Genomic DNA, 6,401 nt, shown 5'->3' with positions numbered 1-6,401 from the left:
TTTAACCATTTATCCAGCGAACTTAGTCGTATCTCGTACTGTTCGTTGTTAATATCACATTAACGTGCACATAATGAGCAAATACCTTTTTCATTATCCGTTAGCTGCATGAATTTTGCCCGTAATCTGGTGCTCAAATGCACCTATTGAATAGTTTTTTTAATCAGATAATTGTGGCATTTGGAATGTTGCTGTGCGTTGTTCGCCAGTGGGTCACTCTGTGGCCTTATTACCTTACCTAGGCTCTTGTCCGCGTCACATTCCGCGATGTTGGTCGTAATTAATTTTAATTATTATGCTTCATTAAAACTTGTGCGCAGCTGCAGGTGTGTACTTCATTACCGGCAGTAAACTTGCGCCGTAAATTAAACATGGCTGTGCCCTGTTAACGTAACTGATGAGATGCTTTAATTCTCCCCGAGACAATTCGCAGCGTCCGTGAAGTGCCGGAGCCTAACGAAGTGAATCAGAGCGCCGGGCGAAGAGAAATCGAAGTTAGCTGTCCTCCGCGAAAGTCGCTGCTAGCGGTGTTAATCACGTCGTCGGACAACTGGGTTTCATTTTCAACGGGAACGCACGCAGTGGGTGTACTGCGATTTTAATTTTTGTTTTTTCAACTTAATTTTAGCTTGTCAAACATTCTCCGACGAGATAAACTCTGCCCATGTTGTTAACTTTATGTATTTTAAAGCAGTACGTGGATGTGAAATAGGAAAAGGAAATACTATAACACAAGTAGCAGTGTATCATCAGGATGCCACAGGGGAAACTCGTCACCGTTTATTGGTGAATTAGTGAAATGACTACTGTGTTAAGATGATAATGTGGAAACTATGTTTATGGAGACAAAATTATGTTGAATCTATTTAACTGTGCTACTTAATAAACGAAGAAATTATAATAATGGAAAAGGTAATGAAAATGTAACCTAATGAGAGATTTAGTATCCTCGCCAGTGGATATCTCCAGGGTGTTCCCCTAAAAGCGTGCAAAAATTTAATAGGATAAAGAGAATGTTCCACTGAACAATTTGAGGCAGGGAACCTGTAGTTGGAGAAGCCAGCGTAAGGAGATATGGGAATAAAATCACGTTAGTGTGTGATTTTTTATTTACATTACTTACAGTTAACTGTGTGCAACGGCCTTTCCGCAGTGGATACACCGGTTCCCGTGAGATCACCGAAGTTAAGCGCTGTCGGGCGTGGTCGGCACTTGGATGGGTGCCCATCCAGGACGCCATGCGCTGTTGCCCTTTTTCGTGGTGCACTCAGCCTCGTGATGCCAATTGAGGAGCTACTCGACCGAATAGTAGCGGCTTCGGTCAAGAATACCAACATAACGACCGGGAGAGCGGTGTGCTGACTCCACGCCCCTCCTATCCGCATTCTCTACTGAGGATGACACGGCGGTCGGATGGTCCCGGTAGGCCACTCGTGGCCTAACGACGGATTGCTGTTTTTTGGCTGGTTCAAATGGCTCTGAGCACTATGGGACTTAACATCTTAGGTCATCAGTCCCCTAGAACCTAGAACTACTTAAACCTAACCAACCTAAGGACAGCACACAACACCCAGCCATCACGAGGCAGAGAAAATCCCTGACCCCGCCGGGAATCGAACCCGGGAACCCGGGCGTGGGAAGCGAGAACGCTACCGCACGACCACGAGATGCGGGGTGCTGTTTTTTAACAGGTAACTGTAAATACCATTATTGACACAATGGACGTACCATTTGTACTGTATTTTAAAAAATGTACTGAAAGTGACGGCCGTCACCCTCAGTGCAAGCATGAAATCGCCGTACAAGATTATGACTCACTCTGACAAATATCTCTGATACGTTTCGAATCACATCACAGGCAGCTACAATTCTGGTAACTAATTCGATCTCCGTCCCACGGGGGTCTCGTGACATTAGATACCCACATAGGAAATATTCGAGGTTCAAATGGCTCTGAGCACTATGGGACTTAATTTCTGAGGTCATCAGTCCCCTAGAATTTAGAACTGCTGAAACCTAACTAACCTAAGTACATCACACACATCCATGCCCGAGGCAGGATTCGAACCTGCGACCGTAGCGGTCGCGCGAAATATTTAAAGGGTTTCAGGCCACGTGACCTCACAGGCCGTGGAATAGGACCTCACTTTCCAACCCAGCGAACAGGAAATGCAGCACGAAGATGGTTTCGGACATCCACACTGAAGTGAGGCGACGCACCGTCATTTTGTATCCACATCCTCTCACGAACAACCAAGGGTACGTTCTCCAACAACTCAGGTAGAGCTCTTTGCACGAACCGCATGTACAGGTGGCCAGGTAGACAGTCAGATAGAAGATATGGCCCAATGTCAATGTTGACCCAGATATTCACAGCAAAACGTACATGATGGTGCGACTGTTGGCACCCACCTACATAGGGAGAAATGATCATCCCGATAAAATAAGAGAAATCAGGGCTCGCAGCGAAAAATTTAAGTGCTCGTTTTTCCCGCGCGCCGCTCGAGTGTGGAGCGGTAGAGAGGCAGCTTGAAGGTGATTCATTGAACCCTCTGCGAGGCACTTAATTGTGAATGGCAGAGTAATCACGTAGATGTAGACCTTACTATAGTTTGAGGGTTTTCCTCGCCCGACACATGGCTATTCCTGCTGTTCGAAATATCATCACGGTCAAATGAGGCTTCGTCAGCAGACAGCACGATTTGGAGGAAATCTGGTCGATCAATCCGTGGTTGGAGCAACCACTGACACAATGCAACCATTAGGGTAAGGTCAGTCACAAGCAATGATTGGACTCGTTGTGGGTGACATGAGTGTAATTGTTTGTGGAATACTCGCCACACGCTGGAATGTGCAGCGCCCATTTCACCTGCAGTACGAAGATTTCTTGTCGTGAGGTCCGCTGCAATGCGTTCCAGCAACTCCTCTTTATAAGGAATGATGCTTGTTAGGGAATCATTCGCTGTACAGCCTTTCAGCTGCGACAGCGTTGCAACGTACTTCCCCATACACAAGGTGCGTGTCAGTGAGTTTTGTGAAGTTGTACCGGTACTGTCGTTGATTCTTAGCACGTTAGGTTATGGGACAATGTAAATACAAAGCAACAGAGCCACCTTATGGACGAGTAAACCAAACAAAACCCGCATCGTGACTTCTTAGTAATCAGGCTCGTCCTCCTTGTTTCCTTACTGGAAATAAAAAATGTAAATGTAAATAAACGCACAGCACGTGTAAACTTGTACGCATGTTATTAGTTATAAATAAGCTGGGAAACAGTAATGCTGGACGAAGCGACAGACAAATTTGTTTCCATATCACCCTGAGCTGGCTTCTCCCTAGGTTCACTACCACAAATGTTCAGTGGAGCATCCTCTGTGCCCTGTTACATTTTTGCACGCTCTTACGGAAACACACTCTGTATAGACGTAGATGTTGTAGCGTGGATCTTGCGGCCGAGTAATGCGGGAAGCTCTCACGGGCGGCGCAAGAAGTACTGTATGGGCAGAACCATTGACCCAATGGTTTACCTGTCGGCGGCGATAGGCCAGGGCCGTCAATTCTTACGCTAGCGTCAGTTACCTCGAACCTGACCGTCGCCTTGGACGATGGGCTGTTCCGCACGCTTAATGGTTCCAGTCAGTCGCTCGCGCTGGTACGGTTTTTTGTTTCCTCCGTGCTCCTCTCTCCGCGGCGTTCGGACCCTCTGCTCCCCCGTAGATTGACTCTCACCTCGACCTTCGTTCCCTCACGCGGAATTCAGCTTCTTGGCTTTGTTGTCGATCCACCCTCGGTGACTACAGCTAACATTTGCGTCAACTGGGACGGTTTCGCGGCGTTTACAGTGAGGTGTAAACACAGTTTCTCAATTCCTTATAGCCGGCCGTTGTGGATGAGCGGTTCTAAGCGCTTCAGTACGGAACCGCGCTGCTGCTACGGTCGCAGGTTCGAATCCTGCCTCGGGCATGGATGTGTGTGATGTCCTTAGGTTAGTTAGGTTCAACCAGTTCTAAGTCTAGGGCACTGATGACCTCAGATGTTAAGTCCAATAGTGATCAGAGCCATTTGAACCAACAAATCCTTATATTCGATCTTGTATTTACGGCATTTAATGATAAATCAATAGATGAAGTAGCATACATTAATTAGGAGCAAAATGAGCTTATTAAGATATAGAACTGTCGTAATACCAAGAGCAAAAGTGTTAGTAAGGATTTGTTTTTCGTGACCAGTTACACTTTACCGCCCACCATATCCGACTAACTAACGAAAGACAGAAGAAAACTTGTAACATAACCTCTCACGGCGATAATAATAAATTACAGCAACAGAAACATTCTCGTCTTCAGAAATGTGCTAGTAGCGAATATAGGAAATGGCTACTAAAATGGGTTCTCTGTGTAATCTCCCATTATTATCTACTGGGAACAAAATGGGCAAGTAAGCCAAAAACAAAATGGGCAAGTAAGACAAAACCCATGGTTTTAATTTATTTTTCTGTGGTAATGTGTCACTGTGATTTCCATTAGTATTGAATATGCAGGGTGGTCCATTGATATTGACCGGGCCTAATATCTCACGAAATAAGCGTCAAATGAAAAAACTACAAAGAACTCACCGAAGAAAATCATAACACCAAGAAGGAGTTGCGTGACGTAAACGAAAGTTAGTAGACATCTTTCAACGCCTGAAAGATGATGTCTGCTCAAATTTCGCGCCAGCCGCATAAGAGTGGTGCTAGTAACGCCACTAAGATGTTGCCAATTTGGTTTGCTTGAAATCCGTCGTGGGCGTTAGTTACCGTCGAGATTTGACATGATCAGCTGATGTTAGTCAGAAATGCGTTTAAGACAACAAAGACGTCACTATCAATATCTCACTGAGCTAGAACGAGGTCGTGATTACGAGAATGTACGATCGCAAGAAGACCAGGCTGTGGAAGGCCACATGAGACTACCGACAGAGAAGACCATCGTGTTCGTCGTATGGCTCTGGAGCAACGATTTGAGCATGAGCTGGCACCACTGTGACACAACGAACTGTTACAAATCGGTTACTTCAAGGGCAGCCAGACGCCCTGTAGCGTTCTTTCCACTAACCCCAAACCACCGCCATTTGCGACTTCAGTTGGGTCAAGAGAGAGCTCAGGGGAGGGAAGGGTGAAGGCGTGTTGTGTTTTAGACGAAAACTGATTCTGTCTCGGCGACGGTGATGGCCATGTACTGTTTACAAGGAGGCCAGTTGAAGGCCTGCAACCAACCCGTCCGCGTGCTAGACACGCTGTACTTACACCTGGAGTATGGGGGTACGATTTCGTATAACAGCAGGAGCACTCTCGTAGTTATACCACGCAACCCTACTGCAAATTTGTGCGTCAATTTGGTGTTTCGAGCTGTTGTGCTGCTATTCATGAACACCATTCCAACAGGTGATTTCCAACAGGATAACGCTCGCCCACATACCGCTGTTGTAAAAAAAGTTCAAATGTGTGTGAAATCTTATGAGACTTAACTGCTAAGGTCATCAGTCTCTAAGCTTACGCACTACTTAAACTAAATTATCCTAAGGACAAACACACACACACCCATGCCCGAGGGAGGACTCGAACCTCCGCCGGGACCAGCCGCACAGTCCACGACTGCAGCGCCTTAGAACTCTCGGCTAATCCCACGCGGCTACCGCTGTTTTAACCTAACATGCTCTACAGACTGTCCATATGTTCCCTCGTCCTTCTGGATCACTACATCTGTCTCCAGTTGAGCACATACAGAACATCAACGGATGAAAACTCCAGCGTTATGCACAGACACTATTAACCTACCCTTTATTGACCGACCAAGTGCAACATGCATGGAACACCATCCCACAACTGACATCCGGCACCTGCACAACCAATGAATGCACGTATGCATGTTTGCATTCAAAATTCTGGCGACTACACCGGTTATTAATGTACCAGCGTTTCACATTTGCAGTGGATTATCTCGCGTGTCCATTAACCTGCGATCTTGCAATATTCATCACTGAAATGTGTTACATAGACAAATGTATTCCAGAATTTCATTAATTAATTTTCTGCGTTGCGAGTTTTTAGTCAATGTATTTGCTTCAGTGATCAATCTAATTAATTATGGTCAACGTTTTTCGTCCATAAATCTCATTTATGTAATAACTTTCAATAACGCTTAATTTTTTTCAATTCTAAATAAAATGTTTTTTAAAAATTATGTAGATAAAGTTGAAGAAAGCGAGATTTTTTTAGGGAGGAACGCGCAGCTTAGGCATTTCTGCCAGGGTGCAGGATTACAGCAGAGAGGCTTTGCCGTAGAGAAGAGAAAAAGAATGAATTGCGTCCACACGGTACTCGCGAGCACGAAGTACAAGGCGAGGCTGCTTATGCCCAG

At 45.6% G+C, this 6,401-nt stretch overlaps 1 pseudogene; it reads left to right on the top strand.

Annotated features, from left to right (window-relative positions):
• Nucleotides 1-1,134: 1,134 nt before the first annotated feature.
• On the top strand, nt 1,135-1,252 carry LOC124597517 (annotated as a pseudogene).
• Nucleotides 1,253-6,401: the final 5,149 nt, after the last annotated feature.

The sequence above is a fragment of the Schistocerca americana genome, chromosome 2 (genome assembly GCF_021461395.2).
Source record: "Schistocerca americana isolate TAMUIC-IGC-003095 chromosome 2, iqSchAmer2.1, whole genome shotgun sequence".
Classification (NCBI taxonomy): domain Eukaryota; kingdom Metazoa; phylum Arthropoda; class Insecta; order Orthoptera; family Acrididae; genus Schistocerca; species Schistocerca americana.
The sequence above is the reverse complement of the archived record's forward strand: the minus strand, read 5'-3'. Positions and strand labels throughout refer to the sequence as shown.